General features: G+C 37.3%; 1 long non-coding RNA gene across 1 annotated transcript; it reads right to left on the bottom strand.

The window, feature by feature from the left end:
- Positions 1-540: 540 nt before the first annotated feature.
- LOC112958076 lies at positions 541-26287 on the bottom strand. Its single transcript, XR_003251338.1, has 3 exons — positions 26209-26287; positions 9563-9727; positions 541-602 (listed from the first exon to the last, which is right to left on the bottom strand). It is a non-coding gene; the product is annotated as an uncharacterized LOC112958076 (long non-coding RNA).
- Positions 26288-26710: the final 423 nt, after the last annotated feature.

Below are 26710 nucleotides of genomic sequence, written 5' to 3'. Positions count from 1 at the left end.
TCTGCAAATACAACCCAATAATAAGCTTCATCTGTTTATTCTGAATCTCTGAAATTTCAATAACCTTTGTGCAAAGACTTTCCTTTATTGAATTCTAAAAAAAGATCACATTATCTGAGTGCCAAAATTAGTTGTAGAGCATATGCTTTTAGCATCTTATAGGACTTGTTGAAATCTGTGAAAGAAACATACCTTAACATCCTAAATTTTCAAGCAGCTGTAGCTTATCAGTCATACTGGCATGAAGAATATAGTGTATGCCTGTGTGAATCACCAGTCTCTGCCTTTAAAACAACTGACATTGCATTTCATTTTTCAAAAGCAGCAATAGTAACAAAACAAACAAGAGAGCAAAAATAATAGCTTGTGCTCCTTAATGTGAAAGCTGGAAATACAGTGTCTGCAAAGTGGCTGTTGTTTCATTTGCTCAGCCTCCATGTGACTGGAAGTTGAGCGCTTCTGAAAGAGCAAAGATTCAGGATTTACTGAAGGAGCGCTTGATCATATGGGTAAATACACAGGTGGCAAGCTTCCTGAGATAAATCGTCCCTTCACCTCGCTTTTAGCTGTAATCTTCTGTCATGTGCAGAGAGGTGCTGTCACTGTTGGAAAAGATGGTAGAATATTGCTTAAAAACTTACATGCATTTTATCACTTCTGACTGCTTTGTTGTATTGTAACATCTGGCATAAGTACAAAGGGATTTTTATTGTTATTTTTCTAATCAGGTCCTCTTGGAATTCTAACATTAGCTACTTCCAAACTGGTACGTCAAAGGCTTCATTTATCATTTATCAGGAAGCATATGGGAAAATATAATTTTCATGTAAATGCAAAAAGAATATTAATAAAAAGTGCTTAGTGAAACTTTCTCTATTCCTACAGGGCTGTAATGGCAGGAGTGAGGTTTTTTTTGGTTTTGTTYTGGTTTTTTTTGGATCTTACTATTTGGAAATACTATTTAGCAGAAATCTGAGAAACATTAGGTACCAAAATCTGATTAACAACKAGCTGGACACACAGAATTTTTGTTTTGATAAGGAAAGAAAATGAGACCTGGCACTAGGGTATAGTAAAAGAGCGGAAGAGAGTCTGTGGTCCATGTGGATTTTGAAGTGTATAAAGCAGAAATTCTGAAGAATAATCATATATTTCAGTTTGCGAGTCAGGACAGAGCATAAATAAGAGATGTGCAGAGCAGCAATACCTTGAATCTAAATCCCAGAGGACTTGTGCTCTGAGTAAGGCAAAACACGCTATGAACTTGGATTTCTAAGTGACATGTCAGCTATTATGGAGCAAGTATTTTATGCCTGAAATCTTGGTGGTCTCAATTTTATTTCAGAACAGCATTCTTGACAATTTTCTAACTAGTAATTGTATCGCTGGTCTTTTTTTAGTGGTATTTTTAACAGCACAGCAATGATCGCTGTGTAAAGCAGTACAACTCTGTTCAATTTTTTTTTTTCTCAAAGCATATTTCTGGGCAGCAGCTTAAATAACTCATCGAGGGAGAAGGACAATATCTTTAAATATGGGGAGATACAATTTAATGATACACAGGTAGCTGAAAAGTAAGCTATAGTTCTCTATCTATTTTAACCCAGATATTAAAAGCTTCTGAATTCCCAGTCAGTGCTCAGGAAAAGTGAAGAAGAGCTCAATTCATGAAATGGGTAGTAATTACATACTTAGAGCATCAAAATAATTCCTAAACTGAAAAAAGAATTAGATATTTCCTTTAAGTGAAAGGAAGCTGATAATAGCTTTGTTCAGGATTCCTAGGTATCATTTCTGATTATTTTAGTCTTATTTTCAAATCCTCTAAGTACTGTCTGCTCAAGGGTCCTCTAGACTCGTTTGGCACAGAAGCTGATATTCAAACAAGGGTTGTTGGGAGGTGTCACTCTTCTCTAGAACAAAAGCAACGGTATTTTATTTCTCATGAAGCGATAAACATAATATCAAATTTGAAGAAAAAGTTTGATTTTTAAAAAATGTGTGTCATTTAAAGGCTTTAATATTGTATATAGTATAGTCATCTAGTACACTTATGTACTTCTGGGTAACCTTGTAGATCCAGTTCAGAATGATCTGGATTGTGACAACTGTCCCTATCCCTGTCACAAAGGCTGGTATCTTCTGCTCTGTTCAGTACGTCCTGCTCATCCTGCATCACTTTTTTTTTCAGGAACTGAATTGTCTTCCATCGTGTTGAATGACTTGATTCACAGTACGGCACATCCTTCAAAATACTTCTAGAGCTGCTTCAGACTCTTTCAGCCAATGATGCGCCTCCTCAGCTCAAATTTCTATTATGTTTTCTATGCTGTTTGTCATGTTCAGCCTGGACTCGCTTCGTAATCGAGCACAGGAAGGCTGTCTTCAGTGAAAACACACAGTTCAGCGTTATAGTTTTCTTTTTCTTTCCAGCTCAAGATTGTTTTCCTTTTTCTTCCTTCAGCTAGACATTAAGTTTCCATTTCTCTTCCTTTAGAAAATCCCTTCCTTTTTTTTTTGGGGGATCATTTATCCTTGTTTTTTCTTTTTCTATGCTAGCACTTTCCTCTTCAAGTTCTTCCTTTTCTCTTTTTAGACAACAGTTTCATTTCRAAGTCTTCCCCTTATTCTTTTTAATAGAACCATCAAATTAGTTACATCCCTCTACGAAGTTCATAGTACAGAAGCCCAAGTATCTGCCTTGGACTCAATGCTCTTTTGACAGATTGCAAATGCTTTTCTTGCCTCCCTCAATGCATCTACATCTTGGATATCTTCCTGGTTCCATAAACAGCCCCTTCTGAAGTTTACCTCTGAAAGAAGTCTAGGCTTTCTTCTTCCTTTTTTTTTTTTTTTTTTTTTTTTTTTTAATTCTGGTGAGTGATTATTTCTGTGTTCAAATCATTAGCCTCTATGAAGAAAAAAAGTCTGAGCAGGAGAGTTCAAGTCTCCACAAATTACAGTAAATTGCAAATAACTAATCCTCATTTCAGTTTCAGGCTTTTTGTACAGAGGATGGAGGCTGCCTGCATCAGGAATTGATCTATGACAGATCTTTTGGGTCACCGTGTTCAGGCACCTTCAGTCATGTGCAAGTAAACTCTTTTAAGTAAGATCTGTGCAGCTTGCAAATGTAATGAAATTATTTATTAGCTAATACATATTAAAAATGGTTTTAATGAGTTATTAGGCTAAGCTTAAGTAGGCTTATCACCCTGCAAAGATATATGAAAGGTTTTGCTGGCAAGGCAGGTGCCAGTTGGAGAAGAGTGGGCCTCTGCTGCTCCCAGAAATGGATCTTTACTAAGCTGCTCCTACTAATCCACCAAATCTGCCAAAACTAGTGATCTGAAGGCTGACCTGGCCAACTGTCAATTACTTCCTTATTTTAATTTCTTTAGGGGGATTTTACACATTTCTACATCTGTTTTCCCTCTTGAATTCTTGAGTGACTAATGATCCAGTATCCACAGTCTCTTTCTGTGTAATTTTTCTGTTCTTTCTGCTGAGTTTCTCAGCTCTCTCCCAAGCGGGCGATATTCTCGGAAGTCGGGGTTGAAGACATGCAGCTGGGCCTTGTCAGAGCTGAGCCATGGGGCTGGGGGACGTGCTCCGCTGAATGGGCTTGGGCAGGGTTGCACAGGATGCATTAAACACAGCAATGATCTGTTCCTTGATGAGCAAATATGCTCAGAAGATGACATGTAGGGACAGATGCTGAGGGGCACAACAGTGACTTTCCACACTGTAAAATTCTGCAGCCGTTGGCAGTCAGCTAGGCCTCCAGGGCAGCCATCCCCCAAGTGTCAGTCTAATCTCTCTGCAGGGCTCAGATCTGCTTTTGAGGAAATGAAGATTGGCCCGGTGACGGCTACAACCTAGACCACTGCTATATAAAGGAGACAGTATGAAATATGCCTGGCCTGTCTCTGCACCACATTCTGTTGTTTTGAAAGAATTGACTCATGCAGGATGGCAAGATTGATCCTCTGAATATGGGACTAGTCTGCCCTTGTGCTAAGGAACAAGGAAAGGCTCATGAGAGCCTTTGTCACTTAGTCTGGAGGAGCAGCACAAGCAGCAGTGGCAGAAGCAGGCAGCCAGGTTTTGCAGTAATATTTGCAGAAAAAAAATAGTAGAAAGCAAAGTAGAATTGTAAATAATATTTAAACGTGTGAATGGAGAATGCAAATATACAGCACTTTGGAACAGGAAGAGCAGGCAATTCTTAAATGYTGACCATGGACCTTCAATTTCTTTTCTCATGTTTTTAATAGCAGTTTGTCCTTCGGAGGCATTATGATTGTCTATATGCTGTTTTCAAGGTGTGATCATTTGTGGTATTATAGATGGATAACAGGCCTGACTAAAATTGGCAGAGGCTTGGTACAACACACACATATCTGGATTGCTCTGTCTGCACTGGCTCCTGTAAAGTGAAGGAAGCGTCACTGGTTAAGCAGATTACACTGCTTCCACAGCTGCTCATTATTCCACAATAAGCTTATGCATCATGGTCACACTGGTCGAGAGACAAGACTCCTGTCATTCTGCTATCATCCCCAGAAGAAGTCCTTGCAGAACTGACTTCTTAAAAATAGAGTATTGATTCTTTTTCACTGTTACTGTCACTCATCAGTAGCACGTTATAGTAACACATTTCTGGTCTGGCAAGATACTACTCATTTAAACTCCTACTTTTTTCTCTTGAATTAAAGGAGGAAATGAAAAATACTGCTTATAGCCAATTGCCGTTTGGGTGATACCTGAGCATGCTGTTTTTCTCTTTTGCTGAAGAYAGGATGTAGAGGTTTCATCTTCTCACCTTTGAGCTTTTATGTCTGTCTGGGCTTGTAATCATTCCTTTGGTTATGGGAGACTGGTTCTGATTCAATGTCTAGCAAAGATAAAGATTTTCATGAACTCCTAGTGATTTTAGAATTGTATTTTTGTTAATCAAAACAGAAAACCATTATACAACAAAATACCATTACTGYTGTTAGTGCTTTGACTTTCTAGAAAGAGGAAATTTTGTCCGGAGTAAGCTACTACTAAGGTTTTAAAGATCTTATGTTTATAACATCAGTAATTTACCAGATCTTTTATAAAGGATTCTGAGTCCATGACTGTGTCTACTGTGATATGGGTAATACACCTACACGTGCACGCAGGCATGCACAAACACACATACAGTTGGAAAGCCATTGAAGTGTGTCCATGGTGGTTGAATGCTTTAGTTCTCATTCATGAGATTAACTTACAATTAATGATTATTTTAAAAATTAAAGCAAGAATTAAAAAAARCACAGATCTACAATAGATCGTTCTAAAATGATGTGAGCAGAGGTTTCTGTCAGTTTTGCAGTGAAGTTATCCCTATTACTCTGCAGCTGTGAGATGCAGTGCTGTATAACTGGTAGATGTGCTGCAGAAGGGAGGTCCATAAGGCTGGGCACCTACAGCTTCTAAACTTTCTGGTTCCAAATGGGAACCCGGTATTGTAATGATACCCTAGCAACTCTTGCTGTATGGAAAGTTATAGCTTACAATTTCCTTGACTTTAGTCAAGAGTCAAGTTCTGCTTAAAAATAAGAAGCTAAGATGCTCAGATGCACATTTGTGYAGCTAACCTGGAAGCTGCAGACATGGCTGACTGCCTAGTGCAGTCCTATGCACCTCAGAAATATGAGTGGGTTGTCTTGGCAAAACTATCTCTGGTACCATCTGCAGTGAAATCAAGTACTTTTCTGGTATTCATTTAGGTAAGTTTTGTCTTCTGTGTTCTAAAGCCCTCTTTTATCTTCACTGAAAATCAGGGGATATAATATAGGAGAACAAGGTAGAGGGATAATTTTGAAGATTATATTTTGGAAAAATATTCTTTTTGCTATTTTTTTTCTCTGAGAAGTTTTGTAAACTCTTAATGTTRCCACTGATTGAGACTCATTGTGCAGCAGACCTGCCCTTTATTTGTTTCATCTTGTGGTCTTCAAATACAAGTGTATCTTTCATCTTATCTCGGTTGTTTGGGCACAAGAGTCTACGTGGGTGTTGTCCCTTCTGATTCCAAATTGGCTATAGCAGTCCTTAAATTACTTTTTAGGACAAAATGTTGTGAAGTTGTAGCTTCCCTAGGCCATTAAAAACTGTGAAATATAATTGATAGCTCTAATTACTTGGCGGGCATATTAGGAAATAATGTTATGTTCTTATGCAATCTTGAGCATAAAGACAGTTCAGATTGAAAAAAAAACCCAAGCTTTGTAGATGCGCTGTAGGAAACTCTGATATTTTCTCCTTAAGTTTGCTGTTTTCYGTTTGTATGGACAGAAAAGTTAAATGTTTCTAATATAAAGTTCAGAAAAATGTTGCCATCCCAAGACATCTGTGGTTCTTAGGAGATTTTGGCATTCCTTCACTGAAGCATTTCAGTTCACATGGAACAAGATCAGTCCTAGAGCGTATCTATCTGGGTTAATTCAGTGTCTTGCAAAAAGGCTTAAAAAGGATGATGATAATGTGTGCATTACTTGGAGGTTGGATTAGGAAGTTTTACCTAACTAGGGCTAGTTGGACAGTCATGGAGTTCATGAAATTGTGTGGACTTGCACAGTTTCAATACTGCATTAAGGCATGTTATCATCCTTCATGGTATTTTTTGCTGGTCTGTAGTAGCCTTTCAAATGATATTTTTAATAGACCATGTTGTATTTCTAGGGAGATCCAAATTAAATTGAAGTCTTGTCTGTATATGTTGGACATATGGTCACTTTCTTTTAAAAAGGAGAATTATCTTACCATCTTTGGTTAATTCGTGTCTTATGCTGCAAGGTAACACAAACATATTTAATAAATCAATGTATTATATAAAGAATGTGCACAAATCTTTATATTTTATTTCAAATATGTTTATTTCAATATCTAGCACTGCAGTGTTTGTTAAACGGGACTAGTTCCTAGAGAAGCTGACTCAGCAAAAATATTTATTACATAGGAGGAAGAAGACATTTTACTAATTAATGATTAATAATATTGAAAAAAAATGTGTTGAAAAATCTCTATTTTTAGAGGAAATTGGAAGAGTGGCATTATGCGTTGTGATGAATCTGATATTATATACTCTAAAAAGGATGAGTTTGTTGTTAAGAAATAGTATATTGTGTTTTAGGGTTAGTCAACAAGACCTTTACTCAAGTAACTAACCTAAATTAAATCAGTACAGCTCATACTATGTTTAAATGGTCATGACTTAATAAAATTCTCAGAAATACATTTTTATTAGATAAATTTGCATGGCATTACAGTATGTTAGTTAGTATGTTTTTTCTGTGCAAATTCGGGGAAGGAAAGTTACTATGGTTACAGATAATTCTGAATGATTTTCTCATCTGTTGAGTGTTTTTATACCTAGCTTTTCCAATATGCCTTTTAGTTTTGAACTGAAATTCTGAAGCTACAGGAGGTTTTTTAAATTCTGTTGCCAGGTAATCATCGTTAAAATGTAAGGAGTCCCTTAAAAAGGAAAGGAAAGAAGAAAAAAGAAATATGATTAAGCTTTGTAGCTAACTCTCTCTGTAGAATATTTTCCTTGAAATAACATGAAAATCAGACTTTCTTCTGCTAGTTTAGTTGCAGCTAATTTAAGAGCTTCAATATATTTTTACAGTAATTTTGCAAATATATTCTAAGTAGGTTCTACTTCCAGCTAAGAAATTTGACATGAGCTTTCTTCATAAATTTAATAACACTGTCACTTAAATCTGCAAGAATCCTAGCTCAAAGCAGGATGACAATGACATGTATACACCAGCTGTTCCTGAGATATGAGTATTATATTGGTCATTAAAATACATTTGAATTCTCAGCCTCCAACTCTTCTTATATTTTGAAGAAACACTTTGTTTTTCAAGCATTTATTGTTAGAAACATGCAAGTTTGTGACAGGTACCTTGCTGCTCAAAGCCTGTTTTTCCATATCTGRAAGGAATATAAATGGCTTAAAAAGTCAGAATTTTCAGTCTCTTTTCTCTAAAATTTCAAGCCTTGTGAAGACTTGCAAAGTAAAGAGTAATGAAACTACTGAATTGCAAGAACTCTGCCCAAGTGGCAGAAACAACATGGGGAAACATTGGGTGTTGTCACCGTCAGCAAGGGAGGGAAGTGAAGGYCTTGTGAAGATTGGGAGATCTGGCTTGGGTAAAAATGGCAGCAACACCCAACTTGCTAAAGAACTGACACCTTTGCAGACCTCACCTTGCTGACTGTGCAACAAGCAGATCCTCTTACGGATCTYACCTGAAGATTCTGGGAAGATCACCTCGTAAGGATATCCAGAGCAATATCTCCTCCAGGGGTATAAAAGAGTCTAGCAATGACGAGTGGAGCAGTTTTCCAGGTTTTCAGTTTTTTTCAGGCTCAATGATGGTGAAATACAGCTGGTTTTAAGAATCAATTTGTAAAATTAAATGTCATTTGCTTTGATGTATCCTTAGTATTCCTTTCATTGTTCCTTTCRTGGGAAATCTTATAACTTCTGCTTCTGGCTCTAAATTAGAATTTGGGTTTCCCAAGAAACACAAAACGGAAAGTATACCTTTCAAAGGGTTTTTTTTTWWAAATAAATTTCTATCTAAACCTTTTGCTGTTTATTTTTATTCATAACTTCCTAGTAGATATGTTCTTGAAATAATTTGGCCTTCACATCTTAAGTAGGATTTCATCAGCTGACAAGTCTGGTCAGGCCTGCTGGGTTACATTATGGACAGACACCAGATCTGAACAACTGATGCTTTAAAAATCCTACTGATGGAGCTGTTCCCTTGGGACACAGCTGTTTTCACCTCACACGTGCTGCAGATGTTCAGACCAACCCAGGATATTAACGTTACCAAATCCTGTGGTGGATTTGGTAACAAACCTACCATGGACTCGGAACTCCTGCTTCCCAGTTTTTGGTGCCTGCACTTGCTTAGTTTGCTACAGTTACATAAAATGCAATTCCATCTTCTGTTTGATCCTAACTGCTTCCCATTACGTGAGAGGTAAAATTTTTTTTKCAGCCCTTGTATATTAGTAACTTCTAGCAACAGATCTTCTCTGTCTGGTAGAATAAGGACTGAGTTAGTAAACTAAAGCTTCTTCTTTTGTTCCAAGCAATCCTCCTCTATGTGGACCCCATGCCTAGCTGTCTTGGAGGAGTGGTTATGTAAAATAAGGGATGAATGTAGATGCCACCTTCATGTTAGCTGGTGTGGCTGGAACCAGACTTGAACACCAGTTTAGAGATTATTTTCCTTTCACAACTGCTGACTCAGCTGTTTATGAAAACAATGCCAAATCTGTGGACTAACTGTAAAAGCCTGGAGTGCTTTGCTGTTTCTGCTTCTCTTTCTTGTAAATATTGTTTCATTTTGAATTGAATAAATTCACACTTAGTAATAATGTTGTGGAGATATGCAGGTAATCTCTGCTGTATCTCAGCTACTTTGAGAGTGCAAGTCTGTCTATACCCTTAAAGCTGTCCTCATGAGTTGCAGTCACAGTCCAAACCAGAGCCACTTACCACTTTATACTCTGTGGAATTATTCAGTGAAGTCACAGGGTTGGCTATGCTGTACCTCGCATCTTCTCAGGTCTCACACCTTCAGGAAATTTCGGCGAGTCTATTTTGTAGCTTAATCAGCATTTCATTAGCATGTCTAGAGCAACAGATGAGTGAACCTCCAGCCTGCAATTTGGATAAGTTTTAATTTTAGAGATAATTTCCCCAAAATAAAGCATCTTGGCTGATATGTCTTAGCACATTCATGATTCACAAAGCTAAAAATAGTGTTCATAATCATAGCATTGAAAAAAGTGAAATGCTGAATATTTAAAACTGTACACTGAGCAGACTGCTACAGATTAAGAATCTAACAGTAGTTTTTGGATCACTGTAGGAGATGGGACGAGTGATGTATTTGAGCTCTTGTAGTGTTTAATGACCTAGCGACTTTAGGGTAGCCTCCTCTTTGCAAAGAGGAGGTGGTAATTATTGCTTCAAAAATTAATCTGTAGGTTTCTTAATCTGCCTGATGCAGATTAATGTTCATCACTGAATGTGTACYGTCACCAGCAAGTCAAAGGAGGTGACTGATACTCTCTATTCAGCACTGACGAGACTATTTCTAGAGAGCTGGATCCAAATCTACTCAAAACCCAACTGGTCGTGGGCCTGAGCAATTCGCTCTGGTGACCCTGGTTTGAGCCTGACGGTTGGACCAGATGATCTACAGAGGTCCCTCCCAACCTCAGCTACTCTGTGACTTATTTAAATAATCTTTTGATAGAGTACTGTGGGAATTGTTTTTTAGATATTTTTTTCCATGAAGAGTGTTATAGAAACAAGTCATAAAGCTTGATTCATAGAACGCTTCAAGTTATAAAGCTCGATTTCATAGAACTCTTCAAAGGAAGAATTGTGAGAGGCTGCATCCAAACTGGCATTCTACCTATGCTGATGGGCGAGAAGGCGATTTGATTCTTATTATCCCTTGCGGCACAGGCAGTCAGTAAGGAGAATAATTCATGTTTTGTAGGTGTCTGCTGAAAACTGGATACGAGTGAGGAGGCAAATCCAAAACCTGACTAAATAATTTCAAATAATGTTATTTACATTTTACAAAGAGTATGCTCTCAGAGGACAGTGATAAAATGTGTTTCCATAACTAGAACCAAATATTTTTTTTTCTTGTAGCTATAACATAAAATTACTATTTAGACTATGTCTCTCTATTCTACTTTCTAAACAGACTCCGCTTAGAAATCACTTCTGTTAATGATGGTTTAAGATGCATCAAATCCTGAGTAAATGATTAACAGAGAGGACAGGGTAAGAGAATTAGTTTCATAGCAGCCTTGCCTCTGTCTCTCCAGCAAGGTAGAAATCAGCAGTGCCACGGGGTTTGCTCTTTGACATGACCCAGGGATAGTGGGAGGATCTGGTCTCTTGTCAATATTCTTGTTTTCTAGTGATTGAAACCTCTGTTTATTCCTTCTTGCTATGGCATAACAGTCAGGTGATACGTCCTGGTAATCTGAAGGACAGCCAGACCTTGGGGCCGAGTCCTGTCTCCCTCTTATCTTTGCTGTTAACCRTGAGCACAGATCCTGGCAAGGTTTTAGCCCGGATTTAACATTTCCCTCTGTCACATAGTGCCCGGGATGGCTCGGGGGTGGTTGGCACAGGCCGGGGACTGTTCTCCCAGCACCGTTCTCATGGAACAGCGCTGCAGGGAAACAGATTTCAGCTGAATAAATGCCTGCAGCGCTGCTTGGTGTCAGGGGAAAAGCACGATCCCTGGCTCCATTTATTTAGAATAAGTATAAATTCACAGGACTGCAAGGTACATCCTGCACTGGCATTTCTGTATCTGGCTAGAACTGGTTATATCGTTGTAAACCTGTAAGAAACCTTTTTCTAGGGATTTTTGTTTGTTTATCTTCATGAAGTAACCTAGTAATTATATAGTCATATGCTGGATGAAGTCCTTTTTTTTYCCCTGCTATTAATTCTGTTAGTTAYGTGAATTATAAGACTGTTCTAGTCTTGAAATTCTTTTGCTCCCGACTGATATACCAACAGTTAAAAAAGGATGCGCTGCCTGTGCAGACTTGGGCTGAGTAATTAATTGGYACTGGCTGTCCCGTAACTTCTTAGACTGATTGCCGGTTTCATGAATAAACTGGAGGCTGCCCAAGGAACTGCCAAAACGGTGCGTTTGTGACCTTGGGTGGTAACAGTGGGGAGAAGCTCCCCCACTTAACTGCGAAAATGTCTGTGCTTCTGCCTTTGCCCGTTCAGCTCTTGCTGTAATTGCTGCCACAGTTCGAGTCTTCGGCTCCGGTAGTGGCGYCTGTTTCATTTCACGCCGGCAACATGGATTTTCTGTGATGGAATGCTCTACCCGCGGCGCCCACCGGGATTTTATCTGGCCTGTAATTGGCAGTTGATGAGGTTTTTTTTGAGTCCTCAAAAACCTTGACGTCAATTTTATGGTGTGGATTTATAATGCCTCCTGCAATTTGATTGTAGTTTATTGAATTAGTTTCTTTAATTTAGATTTAGTATTATCTTGTATATTCTTTTTTTTAGTTGTTCAGAAGGTACACATCAGAGATTGATATGGAATAAAACCAATGAAGAAATATGTATAAATATTTTATAGTCCATCTAAAATGAATACTATTTGCTGAAGAAACAGCACTTCCACTTCTGAGAGTTTCTTGGAACATCATCAACTAGTATGTATGGCTTTAGTCTTCAAGTTATCTCATACAGAAGTTTTCTGAGGGAAAAATTTGGTGGAATTGAAACAACACCTATTTGGTTGGTGCAATCTTGTTTTACAAAAACAACGTCCAACTTTGTGCCAAAAAAAAAAAAAAAATCAATGCGAATTTAAACAAAGAGGAAAATGATGGAGAAAGGAAATGGATATTCATCATTGATCTTGTTCCTGTTTTGCAAATATACCCTGGGAGTTGCTATGCTATGACTAACTCTATTGTGCCATGGGCTGCATTTCCTGAATGCAAATCCAGAGCTTGGTAAAACTCTGCTTGCAGTTCTCCTGTAAAAGAAACTCTGAACCAGAAAGAATGTTTTCATTTGATAGAAAGCAGTATACCRAGTGGAAGTAACATAAAATATATGTGGCAAATATACAAATATTCTATACTTATAACCATCAATTATACATTTTTTTATATATAAAATCTCTGGTTTTATGAACTAAAACAAAAAAAATCTCCTATGTACACACYTGGTCACATGCACTCATCAGTATGTCCGGAAAAATTAATGGTAAAATTAGTGTGTTGACTGACTGTATCCCAGAAATCTGGAGTCTTTTTTTATTTATTCTTTTAATGAATGATTTTACTAAGGACAGATGCAATATTGTTGATAAAGATTAGCCTTTGCCCATTGGTCTCTGTGACAGATGAGGATTTTCCAGCCACCTGGGAGCACAGATCTATTTGACTAGGAGGAGCTTAAGTGCAGCTGTGCTCCAAATCTACGGTCCTGGGGGCAAACAAAAATGCACATGTGCTCTTCAGTTTGCTTCCTTCCCCGTGAGCTTCACATATACCTTTTATCACAAAACTTCTCTTAACAATCTTTCCTTAAACATGGACCAATTATGAGCACTCTCACAAGACTGGTACTGGAAATATTCTTTCCCATTTGAGCCATTTCCTCAAAAGATTTTTTATTTCTTTTATCGTAATTATTCATTATAGGATTGTTAATTCTTTTCCCTGGTCTTGTGCTAAGAGATGGTTATTTCAGTGTAAGTGATAGTTACCAAAAGCACATAATCGCAATGTAAGAGTTTTAAATTATTAACTGCAGCTATTCAGGAAACAGCAAAACTGCTCCACTGCACCTGTAGAATTTAATTCCTCAAAACTATGTGACTTTGAAGAACTAATTTGAAATCTGAACTAATTTAGGCTTCTTTCTGTTCRGAGAGGAGTCTTGTTCTCTAATTTTGTGCCTCAAGCTTAATTTCAAGTCTGCACTTCCACTGTGCTTGTGTTCATGGAGGCAAAAAGATAATTTGATCACTTTAGACAGACAGAAACACTGAGGAAAGAAACAAATCCAATCTTTAAAGTATTCCTTTGTACAGTGAAGAGGGAAAGTGGGCCCATGCTACTGTAGGCCAGGCTGAACTGATCATAATTTGAGAAGCTGTCCGTGTTGTTAGGCTGAGAGCAGCTGAGCAGCATCAGAGCCTCTTTGTTTGTTTCTTTGTTTTCTTCCAACTACGGAGGCAGATGATTGAAGGGAACTTTTGCAAACGGGCAAAACAAATTCTCTAAATCTGTTGATTGCTTCTGCATTTCCAGTATCCGTCCCTGATGCATCCTGCCTGCCTCTCATGCTGTGAAAACAAGGCTTTAGAACCAAATGAGTTTTCTTGGGACTTCTGGAATTTAAATCAGCTGGAGGGCTTAAGAGGAGTGGCACAGAAGCAKGGAATTGTGACCTGAAGAAAGATGAGAAAAAGATTCTTACATGTTCCTGAGGCATGATGCTAGCTAATATAGCTACACATTTCTAATAGCTGACTGTTTTTTGTTTTTTTTTTCATTTGATGTTGAGTTCCACAATAAGTAAAATAAAAGCCTGCTTCAGCTCACAGTTCAGTTTGTAATGAATGGTATGTATGTGTGAAGATGATAGACAGGAGTACAGAGAAGTGGTGTGTTTGAGACCAGTACCCCTGGAAAGGAGAATTGGGCCTTACTCTTGTGCTGTGGATGGGATGCCTCTGCCGTTAGCTTATCTTTACTCAGTTCTTCTCAATTGCCATGCAAGGCAAAGGTATTAGAGCAGTTCTGCTTCTTCTTTGCCTATTTCTTCTATTGTCACATGCTGTAGGTGTGCCTGCTTGAGCAGGAAGGTTGGACTAGATGATCTCTAGAGGTCCCTTCCAACCTTAAATATTCTGTGATTCTGTGATTCTGTGATTCTCCTTGTAATTTTAGTAGGCAATAATGTACTAGATGTCTGACAGCTGCTTCCTGATGCTTTCTAGGATACAGGCAACATTTTAGGACTACAGTGTAATTCCTTTCCCTCTTCCTTTTCGTCCTTGCTAAAAATTCACTCCATCACACTATCTACTTCCTGATATTTTTTACTGATTTTTTTAATATTGGTGGAAAGTGATAGTATGGTGCTCTTACTAAACTTTTCCAAAGCTTCTTCAAAATGCAGCAAGATCTTACMGCTCCAAATGCTGTAATACCAAATTACTTTGTAAAGCACCTCAAAGGCTCTAAAATACTTGTCTAGCCTGTCCTTACTGCGACAATCTATCTTCTAGTAAGMTAGAAAAGACAAACTGTCAAATGTATCATGTTAAAGAGTGTCCCTAATAAAACACTGGAATATGGTATGTATTAAGGTCCATTAAATCAGTCCACCGTTCTATGTATTGATTTTAGAGTTCTTGGTTTTGATCAATAAGGCAAAGCATTACATTGAAGCCCTTGAAATAATTCTCAAATTTGGCACTTCTTGGTGACTCTAAGAGAGGAGGAAATGGTTCATAAATCATCAACGAAAGTTACTAAAAAAGAAAAAGCAGTTGTGTGTTTTCATTTTTTTAATTTAAAATTATAAAATATATCCTAACTTAGCCAGCAAACAGTACTGTCTTGCTATTTCTTCAAAGGAGATAGTAAAATCCAGGGGGGCAACTGGGCTTTGTGAGTGCTCAGGTGACATTCCCGATCCCTGCTCCGCGCTACACTCTGCCCTTTATACAGGTAAGGGAGACCTACGTGACTGTGCTGTGGTCCTCCTTATGAGGTGATGCTTCCTGAGCCCCCTGGCAAGGTCCACAAGAGGATCTGCTCTTCGCACGGTCAGTGCGGCGAGTTYTGCAAAGGTATCAGCTCTTTAGTGAGCTGGACGTTGTTGTAATTTTTAGCAAGGCAAAAGCACCCGGCCTCCACAAAGCTTCCCACTTCCCTCCCTGGCTTTTGGGGACAGCACCCAAGGTTTCCCCACGGTGTTTCTGCCACTTCAGGAGAGTTTGTGCAATTTGGTGGTTTCACTGTTAACTCTTCACTCGCCTATCACCCAGCAAATGCATGGTATAGGATCAGAGATGTGAGGAAATTCATCTAAATTGGGGATTCTTTTCCCCTTGAATTGCAGCTGACTGTTCAGAAATGTCTAATCTAGTAGATCAAAAATAACTTAAAGAAACATAACAGTTTCAATCTGCAAAWGTTGTGGATCTGTTTAGGAAACTGCCTTGCATTTACATATATTTTTTTCGTATATTAATGGAAGAGTTTATTCACACTGCTTTGTCTGAATTAGAATAAATTCAGTACATATTTTCATGTTTTTATTTCTTATTTATCCTTGAGCATTTCAGAGAAAAAATCCATAACAGCGGTAGAACTTTTCTGTTTTTTTTCCTGTTTCATGTCCTTTTGACTGTGGATTTTTCCCTGTTGTATTTGGAGTTGAATGTCATTTTGTACTTATAAATTGTTCTAAGAAAGACCTTAATTCCATTATATTGCAAGGAAAATTCTTGGGAAAAAGCTATTAATATCTAAATCTTGTAAATACTGCTTTGATGGAGGTAAAGGAAAAGGGGAGAAGACTTTTGTAGGTGTGTTGAAAATATCCTTCTATTGTGAAAAAAATGAAGAAATTGCAAACATTTTATTATTTCACATCAGCATGAACCAGCAATCTTTTCATAATWTTTGTCAGCAAACATAAATATTTCCCAGCTTCCAGCTTTCAATGTGCTYCATATACTGTGATGGTAAATGGGCTTGGCTTTGCTCTACCTGTTAGGATCTGTGCTGATATAATTTGGACCACGAAGATTTTAGTGAAAAGGGGAACACACATTTTCTAAAATTTTTAATCTGACTCTAGCATGAGATTTACCACTCAGTGTCCTGAGCTGCTTTAGCGTGCAGTGTTCCCTTCAGGAAATGAATTCAATAATTCACTGGAGTGCAGAGGACAGTTTATTGTGAGCACCTAGAAAATGTTTTTGGAAGTGAGTCCCTGCTAGCCGAGCCAGAACAAGGCTGGAAAAAGGAAGATTTTTGCTGGGCACACAGGAAGAAAAATAAAACTTGCTGTAAACCTCTTCTTCATAGGCTAATTGGACACATTTTCTTCATGAAACTTGTATTTACTACTTAATGTCATTTAATATGGAAAATGAATTTACATTATCTTGGATCTCACAAAGCACATGCCGTGCATTATTTAAAACAAACGGGTCTTCAGATAGTTCAGGGTTTTTAAGATGATGCAAGTTCTTTGCTTTTAAGACCAACAACCATCTTCAGTATCATTTCCATTAGGCAGAAACAAAACGCCTTGATTTAAAGAACATAAACATTTTGTGGGTGGTGAAGTGAAGCAAATGTTCTTGTTAAGGAGGTGTGGCTCAGAAAGTCTGGGACCGCTGGTCCATTTTTTGAATGGAAACAAGTGACGTGTTGTAGATGGCAACCATTGTTATTTGACTTTCTTAATATATAAAAAAGCTATTTCATCTTAGACTTAATATTCTGATGGGCTGCCATAGTTGATAACACTGTCATGAACTTGCTGCCAACTTTCTTAAGGAAGAAGAAGACATTACTTTTCCCCACCTGACAAGGACATGACTTTTAAAAGTTAGTTTCAGTACTTTCACAAGTTACATCTGTAAAAAATGTCCTGACACCTTTTATACGTAGGCCAACATAGGAGAACCAGAATGAGTTTATCCTTTCTCTTTATAGATGCAGCATCTTGCTTTTCAGGCAGGAGAGGCAGTCCGYGGAGGTGTCTGGCTCACGCTGCAGCGAGGAGGAAACTAGTTATGGCGTTCTGCTTTTGCTCAGAATGGTTACTGATATTTTTACAGAGTTTTCCAGTGAAACAGGCTAGCCATAAGTAATAGCCATTACAGATGCCTATTTTATATGAGGATATATTGTAGATAGCTGTTGTATATCTATTGTAGATAGCTGTGCTACTACAGAGTCACCTGCATCCTGAACCAGAGTTGCATCTAAACGTGTCAACTGTATTTCAGAAGGTCTGAAACTATGCATGTCTGAATGCAAGGGTGTTTTTAAATTGTTCAGTGATGCCTCGTTTTATATCCCTAGTTAGAAAGGGGAGTGTGGGGCATTCATCTACAGCCCTGCCTCAGCCTGTTAAAGTCTGTCACATGTTTACTTCCCTAAACTGTTTAGTTTTCAAAAAGAGTACATGGGCAGTTCTGCCAAAGACTTTTGGAAGAAAGTATGAGATAAGTGATTCTGACAAGTAAATTCATTCCTGAGGTGCTCCTCACTAGAGAGCTACAGTGCAGGCCTTCCTGTCTGTTTTTCGTTTTGCAAATCCAGATCTGCCAGGGTCTCCTGTGAACCTTCAGTTCTGGAGCAAAACCACAGAACTTGTGGCTTAAACCTGTACAGGAAGCTGTTCTGGTTCTCTGGCTGCAAAAAATCTGTAATTCAAATGAGGCATCTAGTCATTAGCATTCTTTGGAGAGTCATTTTCCATATGATCCTGCTCCTAATGTAGGAGTAGCTTGTAATTTCAGGGCAGGCAGTGCAAACCTATTTCTGGCTCACTGAGCCAAAATTGCTTTGACTATGATTAGAAGCTGTTTCAGCATGCAAATCTGTGCAGCTAGACTCTACAAAAATGGCATTATTAAATAGGTTAAATTGAGTCAGTTTACTGTGACTGCCTGCTTTATTTTTGTCTGTATCTGTACAGGTGGTACTGGAATTGTGATTGTTTGCTGCGCTGTGGTCAAGAAGTAGCCTGACCTAAAGTCAGTGCTACAGGTGTGTGAGTATTGAGTAGCTGCAGTGCAGTTGCTATAACACAGTAGATAAACTCTAGTTTTCATTTAGTGAAGAAAAAATCCTTGTCAAAAGAATAAAAAACCTTTTCGACTGGCTGAGAGCTGAGAGCCCCCAGTACTTCACTCCAGGTGAAGAAACGCTAGAGCATTTTACTGGGACGAGCACTGTGCTCCATTCAGTTGCACTAATTGCTAGTTGCTATTAGCTAAYAGATAAGATGATCCCTTATAACAGCTGCACCAGTTACTGGTGGATATTGTTATCACAAAGATCTTGCRCTCATGAATAAAATCAAGTAACTAAAGCCCAGTGGTTGATGCCCCTCAGGATTATTTTACGGTCTCCTTTAATGAGCTAGGACAACAATGAGCTAAGCTCAATTAAAACGCACAAACTAGGAACTACAGTCTGATCTCACAACCAGCCTTTAGCTTGCTCTGTAGTTTTCAGTGAACCTTTCCCGTTTCATCGTTTGGGTTTATGCATCTGCAATTGAGACTCATGATTTTAGAATTTAGCCACCTCCTCTTTACCTGCCAGAGGGAGGTGTCAGGTTTCTAACCTCTGAGTCATCTTCTAGACTTGTCTTCCTCTGGCACCACCAATGGAGGGGCCTGAGGACAAGGGCACACATATGCTCAGGTCACTCAGCTTAATACCCCGTGTGTCTAATGCACCAGTTAAGGAGCACTCCCAGTTCCCAGCTGGCAAACAGGGAGGCTGATATCATAGTCCAGCTTCTTCCTTGCTCTTGTACAGGTTTTACTCAATGATTCACAATGCATAGGTGGAACATACTGAGTCACTTTAACATTCCCACCTTAGCTATAGCTCAGGGGAAAAAATGAAAAATTGAATCACTGTGCTTTCAGTTGCCAACAGTGTTGCTCTCAATATTTGTCAGCGGGCTCCAGTGTTACATCCTGTTCTAAGTTTAAGATAAATTTGGGCCATAAAATATACTGTGTAATTACTGCTGGTAAATTTTAGTTTCTTAATAAGAATGATTATGAGCTATACTTCATGTTATTAATGGATTAGTATACGTATACCAGTGTGGCTTATTGATCTCTTTTAATAAGAGAAGAGGGGTTGTAAGAGAGATGCTCTGTATTTCTTCTAAGTATCTCCTTGAAAAAAGAATAGAGAACTTGCTGAGGAAGTGATTATAAGCAAGGCACTTTAATGAGGCTATGAATATGTATGGCTTCCTCAAACTTTCACAAGTGTAAGAAAGTAAGTTAAATCTGCAATAGAATTAATTCTCCAGGAGGACAAATGCAGGAGCATGTTTCAGGATCTGATTTGGAMCTAAGCTGTTAAACAATTTAACTTCAGGTTTATGAAACTGCAGGAGTCTCAAAGTATTTGCACATTTGCGATACTCTAGGAGCAGCTCCTGAATCTAAAMAAGAGGAAGGATAAGTAAACATGCAGAGGGGAAGAAAACTGTAAAACCTTTGCCCTTGCTTGCTCAACTTGCTTAAAGTTAGTGGAATGATAGTCAATGCGAAAAATAGTTGTTTAAAATTTTAGGGTTTTATGCCGTCTTAGCACTTTGTTCTTAAACCTTTGTTTTGAAATAAGCAGACGATCTTTAGGAGATACAATAACCTCTACTTGATACCCACCATTGTCTATTTCAATCTTACTGAAATTTGCTTTACTCATTTTATGCAAAGGCTACAAATTTATTAGAAATTTATTATTGAAATGTTGAACTATTAAAAATAATATTGTATTTGAAATTTCCCTAAATCTTTAGTATGAGCATAGTTTCTCACAGTAAAAGCATAYTGTATATTTTAGCAAAGCAAAACACAACTGATTTGCAGCAAATATATTTTTATGTGAAATGAAGTGCAGTTTTCCAAAACTGGAATTGTCTTCCTATTTGCTTATAGAATCACATGTTAATGATTTTACCTGTTTTATTTATGTCACAGTTTAGAAAAGAAAAATATATTCTCTTTGAAAGTTAAACAGAAGTTAAAATTATTTTCATTGGAAAGGTTTTGTTCTGTCTACTCTTTTTATCTGGGCAATATAATTTTATTACTAAATATAAAAACCTTTATTTTTTCTCTTTGCAACAATAAAATACCATGTGAAACCAAATAAATTAGAACTTTGGCTTCTGCTTTATGGAAACTGACCACTTAAAAATAAATCTAGTCTTACTTATTTTTATCTAAAAAAATTGGATGGATGGCAAGTAATTATTGGCTGTTTTACAGTCAGGCTGAATATCAGTAGTGGTTAGATGTGGGTTTAGATTTATAACATGATTTCATTTACTGTAACCAACTTGGTGTTCAGGTTTTCTGAATATATTCACTATATGGAACCAAGTGGTTTGCTATTTTTGATCATATACAACAAATGCTTCTATCAATAAAGAATATGAAGATTTGCTGAGGTTCCTGAAAGTCCATTGGTCATTTGCCCTTTCTTTTTATATCCTTTGTATTTACATACAAACACACATGCACAGGAATGCATGAGTCCATGCACTGTATATAAACAATAACAAAGTTACAAATGCCTTAGATGAAAAGCTTGGTCCACAAAGTTTCTATTAAAAAGGAATCAGAATTTTCTATTTTTTTTGAAAAAAAAAAAAAAAAACTAACAAAACACATAAGGCAAGAGCAGTAGTAATGATTATAGCTTTTAATSCTGTAATACTTTCTGTACATATGCTGTTAATGTGTTAAACTGCCATGCAACAGGCAAACCTGAAATTGCAGAAATACTGTGAAAACACTGAAGAAAATTCTCTGCAAAAAGAATAGAGGGCTGCAATGAATTTTTACTGATCTTAAGGTAGAAGAAGAGTTATTCYGGCGTTAGTAGCAGGGTTTCTGTCATCGGAGAAAACCTTAAAGCGCCTCTGAGAAAGATTGCTGCCCATGACATTTGCAGAAAATGCTCTAAGTGTCTAACATCAGTGTGATTCATGTTATGATGGCAGCCTTTTTCTATACTGGTATGACACGATGCTGCTTACAGCTGGATTTCTACATATATTAATATACTCATTATTTTTTTAATCATCTAACTCATCCTAATTTCTCTCTTTCTCTCCCTGCTTCCTTTCCTCTCTCCCACAGACCTGGTCCATCTCTSTGTCATGGATAGGAAGCTCCAATCTCAGTATCCAGTGGTCTACTTTTTAGCCCTGCACGTCAGATGCACACTCTCTGAAGACCCAATATAGCAAAGTTATTTTTCTATGAGAAGACTAGGTACCTTTTTTTCTTAAAAAAAAAAAAAAAAAAAAGGGAGGAAAGAGGAAAGAGAGACGGAGAAAGAGGAAAAAGGTTTCCCATAGTGACCAATTTCTCTTAATCTGTGACTATCAACCCTACTACCAAGTCATCTTGCTGAATATTGTCAAAATACTTCCAGCTGATATCCCGTTGAATTGTGAAGTTGTTTGTCAAAATCTTAATCCTATTTCCCAATATAAAAGGTTCCATGCCTTATCCTTTATATATTTGGTTATCTAGTTCTTTTGCACTTTGATGTTTTGTATAGCGTCATCTTCATTGTCATAATATCCTATCGCGCCTGGTAAAAAACTGTTCCCGCTGAGGAGAGTTGGCATTTCATGTGATTCTTTTCTTTTTTATCTCACAAACAGATCACGTAAGATGCAGGTTTSTTATGAAATCTTTTCTTGTCTCATTTGCTTTTCTTGACAAGGTGACAAAAAGATGTTCAGCACTCTGCTCTTCCTTCCTCCACAGCATCCAAAGCTTTGTGGAGCAACATAAAATGCATTGATTTCAGGAAGGATGATCTAAGTGATCAATATTATATATCAGGATTGGCATCTGACATGTTGCTCAATAGGTCTTTAGCTAAGGGTTTGAACAGGCACAGACTTTTCCTCATAAAACATCAGAATCTTGCTCAGAAAGAGAAGAGGAAATGATTTCACCTACAAATTATTATGAATTAATGTCATATTAAGTCCCAAATCTTTTGAGAGAAACATCCTTCTTAGTGTGTCTAACTTTTGATCATAGCTTCAAAATGGTCATTATTTTAGATTATTAATAATTATATTTAAATTATAAACAGCTATATTTTTCTTTTGTTTATTCTCTGTAACATGAATGCTAGAGAGCTTTCAAAAACATTTATTAATGAATTTTTAAAAAACATTTAGCAGTAGCAACTTTTGTAGTAATTTGTTCACTGTATATACTTGATGATCTTTGATAAAGGTCTTGATAAAGACTTGATAAAGGCCTTTTCCAACCATTACGATTCTATGAGCTTATAGTGGGTGGAGTCACCAACCCTGGCAGTGTTCAAGAAACATGGGGGTGAGACTCTTACAGACATACTTTAGAAGGCATGATGGTGATGGATTTACAGTTGGATTTTGTGAGCTTAGAGATCTTCTCCAAACATAATGATTCTGTGATTCTATTTTAGATGCTTTAAAGACAAACTAAACATTGYTAATTTACCTTGATGCACTTTCTTTTCTTGATAGTTCAGAAAAGCAATAGGTTCCACAATATTCAAGCAATAGTATTATGAATATAAATATTGAAATATAAATATCACAAAAATAGGATAGAAATGATCAATTTGTTACTAGGCAGTTAGATTAATGAATTATACTGACTTCTTTAAGATGATTGTTACAATCTTACCTAACAAACATAACACACTGTCATAATATCAGCAACTTCAATGAGCTACCCTCTTTGGAGACAAAATAATTTTGTATACTAGGTTTAAAAGAGTTTATTACTCACATCCAACTGAAGTATAACTGAATATGAAATCAGTCAAAGGAAGGAAGAACGAAAGTCAATAYGTTTTGACCAGGGGCAAGTATTTCTCCTACCTTCCATCCTTTGCCTGGTTTTATAGGTTATACGTTAATGTAGCCAACAACGTAGTTCTGTTATTACCCTTCCTGTTCTGCCCATACAGTGGAAGGAATTAGTGAGCTGCTTACTTTGGCARAGGAAATGCTAGAGAATTAGTAGGTGTTCCTTAGGGAAAGAGTTGAGTCTGAGAAGAGAACAAAATGTATTCTTTCCCTTCTCCTCTTAAGAGCTGGCAGATGGGAAGGTGTTTATTATCTCTCGCTATAGAGGCCAGGTTGTTATTAAAATGAGTAATTAAAATGGTCATCCYACTGATACATGTCACGAAGTGTTTGCACCTCACAGTGAGGATGACAGGGTGCCATGCGGCCACTAAGAACTCTGTGTGAGCTCTCTAACAGTCATGAGGAAGAAAGGTCTAATAATTGTAAGTACTTCAAGAAGTCTGTTTCAAGGAGTCCTTATTTTCCATAGAGAATCTTTTCTCATGATTGCTGCTCTCTCCTGTAATGATTCTAACTGGGAAGCAGAGGAAATCTTTCTAAGCTTATGCATACTAGAAAGAAATTTATCATTTATCATGTTTCTTCCTTATTTATGAAGGTTAATAACAGCACTCTGCAAAGCTTGCTACATATTTTTATGTCCTGCCCTGCAAAAACCCTGCAGTTTCATCTTTTCTATGCAGTTCTTTGCAGTGGCAGGTAATGACAAAAGATTGTATCCACAATATGTTGCAGAGACTATTTTGGTGACTATAATACTGATGGATGTGTGTGAAGTTCCACAACTTTTTCTAAAGAAAAAAARAACTTGAGACTTTAGAGTTTGGGATAAAGAATAATGGGCAGTAGCAGGCTTGGGATTTTATGGAATATGCACAAAGAAGGAGCTGTTGTGCACACTCGGGAGGAAAGGGATGTGTAAGAAGGCGGCAGCTGCCAGCGCTTACTGACGTTGTCTGGAGAGTCAGGTACAAAACATGTGCAAGCAGCTAAAGGAAGGGGCCAGAAAGAAAAGCCTCCTGGTTTGAGTGATAGCTGTCTCAGAAATAAACTGTGAAAATATTCTGGATTAAGAAGTGTGATGGGCAAGTGAAAAAGCTTCAAACTTAATTTAACTGCTTCARGTAATTGCTTTTCTCCTCTCTTTCTTCCACTTCCCTCCCCATCCCCGCACACAAAGGCTAAAGGCAGAATTACATCTGCAACAGCTAATCCTGTAGCAGGTACTTGTGCTTAATAGATTGTTCTATTTGTTCATTTGTTCAAAATATGGTGCTGGATATGTCAATATGCCCCCTTCTATTCCAAATTCCATCAGGAGAAGGACATCATAATATCAATGCAGTGTTTGCTAAAAATGTTGTAGAATTGCTACCATCTCTATCTGCTGCTTTTAAATTACAAAAACATATGCAAGATTTATCACCTTCTGATATTTTTACTAATAAAACACTAAAAATGAGTATTTCTCCAAGGTGGTTGCTGACAAGACATCAAAGTTTATCCAGGTGCTTAAGTCCTATTTAGGTACATGCTTAGATAAGATGACTTTGAAAAAAGACAAAACAAATTCAGCAAACAAAATTAGGTTACATTCATCAGGGACATTGTGCATTTTCAAGGTAAAGAAATGTTTTTATGTGCTTACTCAGCCATAAGAAGTGGCAGTTAATATTTGTAATAAGACTCCATTTCATTATATAAAGCTGTTCTTTTGTTCAGAATTTAGCTACTTAACTTCGAACTACTTAATTTCCTTTGAAAACTTTGGGAAAAGTTTTGTGGAGAAGGAAGAAAACAATTTTACATATATCTTGACTTGCAACAGAATTTGATAGTATAAGAAACATAAGGGAAATACTGTGAAGTCGGTAGGCAACTAGCTGAAAAGTCAGACTCAGGGTAGCTTTCTGTTTTGAAAGGATGAGTAGAGGAAAACTTCCCAAGGTCAGGGTTATTTATTTTTTTTTCCATTAAGGATTTGGATAGTGGAATAAACAATGCCCATGTTAAATTTGCGGGCAAAACCAGACAATGACAGGGCGGCTACCAGCACTTGGGAGGATTAAAATCTGAAATGTTGACTTATTGGAGCAGTGGTGTGAGATAGACAGGGTGTAGCTCAGCCAGAATAGGTGTGAAATCCTACAAATGAGGAAAATCTGCTCTCTGCGTATAAGATAGGGAATGCAGGAAAAGTAGTTCTAAAGAAGACCTGCAGCTTTTAGAGGAYAAGAAAATAAGCAAGCTACAATAGTACCCTGCCTTATGATAAAAATATAAAAAGCTTTAGCTGATTCAAGGAAGATTTYTCTTATAATGCAGAAAAAAAATCCGAATTCTGATATAAAATGGCTGTCAATGGGGATTTTTTGGGTGTGCATTGACAAATAAAATCCAGGAGTGATTTAAAGGCTTATTAACTATTTCTATTTTCTGTGGTTCTTAGTAAAACTTTTATTTCTCTTTAAATGCTGTTCATATCATTGAACATGCTTTCTCTGTTTATAGCCAAACACAGGAGAAATTGAATTGCAGTGTTTATAGAATATATCTGGAACAAATGTTCTGTAGTTATTTTAAAGATAACAAATAAAATACTTTGGCTGTTTTGACATTTCAGGTATTTTGAAATTTTGTGTGTGTGTGTATATATATATATATATATATATACATGAGTATAAAGATGAAAAAAAATTATGAGAGGTAAAACTATATACTACATATTAAAAAACAAGGAAGAAAGAAAGAAAGAAAAGAAAAAGATGTCTCTAGGTAGTTGGTCCCATGGTTGTTGTGCCTGTGAAAATTGTATACAATTGTCAAGAATATCAATATGGAACAGGTGAGTAAGGAGAGCTGCAGTTAGACCCATAGATAATTTTTAATGGAATCAAAAGAACTAGTTGACATGAAAAGCCTTTAGCAGAACTTACCTCTGAACCCTGGTGTTCCAGTCGCAGGAAAGCTCTTAAGGCAGAAATTATTTCAGTCCCTATTGTTTGAGCTGAAGGTTGCTTTCTGGAGTGAATAGATGTTGCATTAGTATTAAAAGCCAAGGCATTACAAAAAGAAATTCTATGTAGCTAGGCTATGACTGCTGAGAACAATTCCTGATATTTACAGTCTTTCCCTTCAGTAATTTCAAGCTAATCATTTTCTTTGTTGCTGACATGTACTTTGGTCCTGATGCTAAAACAAACAAGCAAACAAAAAAAACCCCAGCAGCATAGTTTTACTTTTTCACCTTATGATCACAATGAATAAGGCTGAAGGAATTTGCACATTGTTTTAAATAAGGATTAGGTTGGGTGTGCAGTGGTCCCACTGTCCCTGTGTAAACATGTGAGACGTGGGTGAAGTTAAGTGGCAGGCAGTGTGCTCGGCAGTGTCACAGCTAAGATCGGTCATTACTGCGGTCATACAGTGAAAGGAAAA

Source organism: Nothoprocta perdicaria, unplaced genomic scaffold (assembly GCF_003342845.1).
Source record: "Nothoprocta perdicaria isolate Ctin4 unplaced genomic scaffold, notPer1 scaffold_8, whole genome shotgun sequence".
NCBI classification, from domain to species: Eukaryota; Metazoa; Chordata; class Aves; order Tinamiformes; family Tinamidae; genus Nothoprocta; species Nothoprocta perdicaria.
The sequence above is the reverse complement of the archived record's forward strand: the minus strand, read 5'-3'. Positions and strand labels throughout refer to the sequence as shown.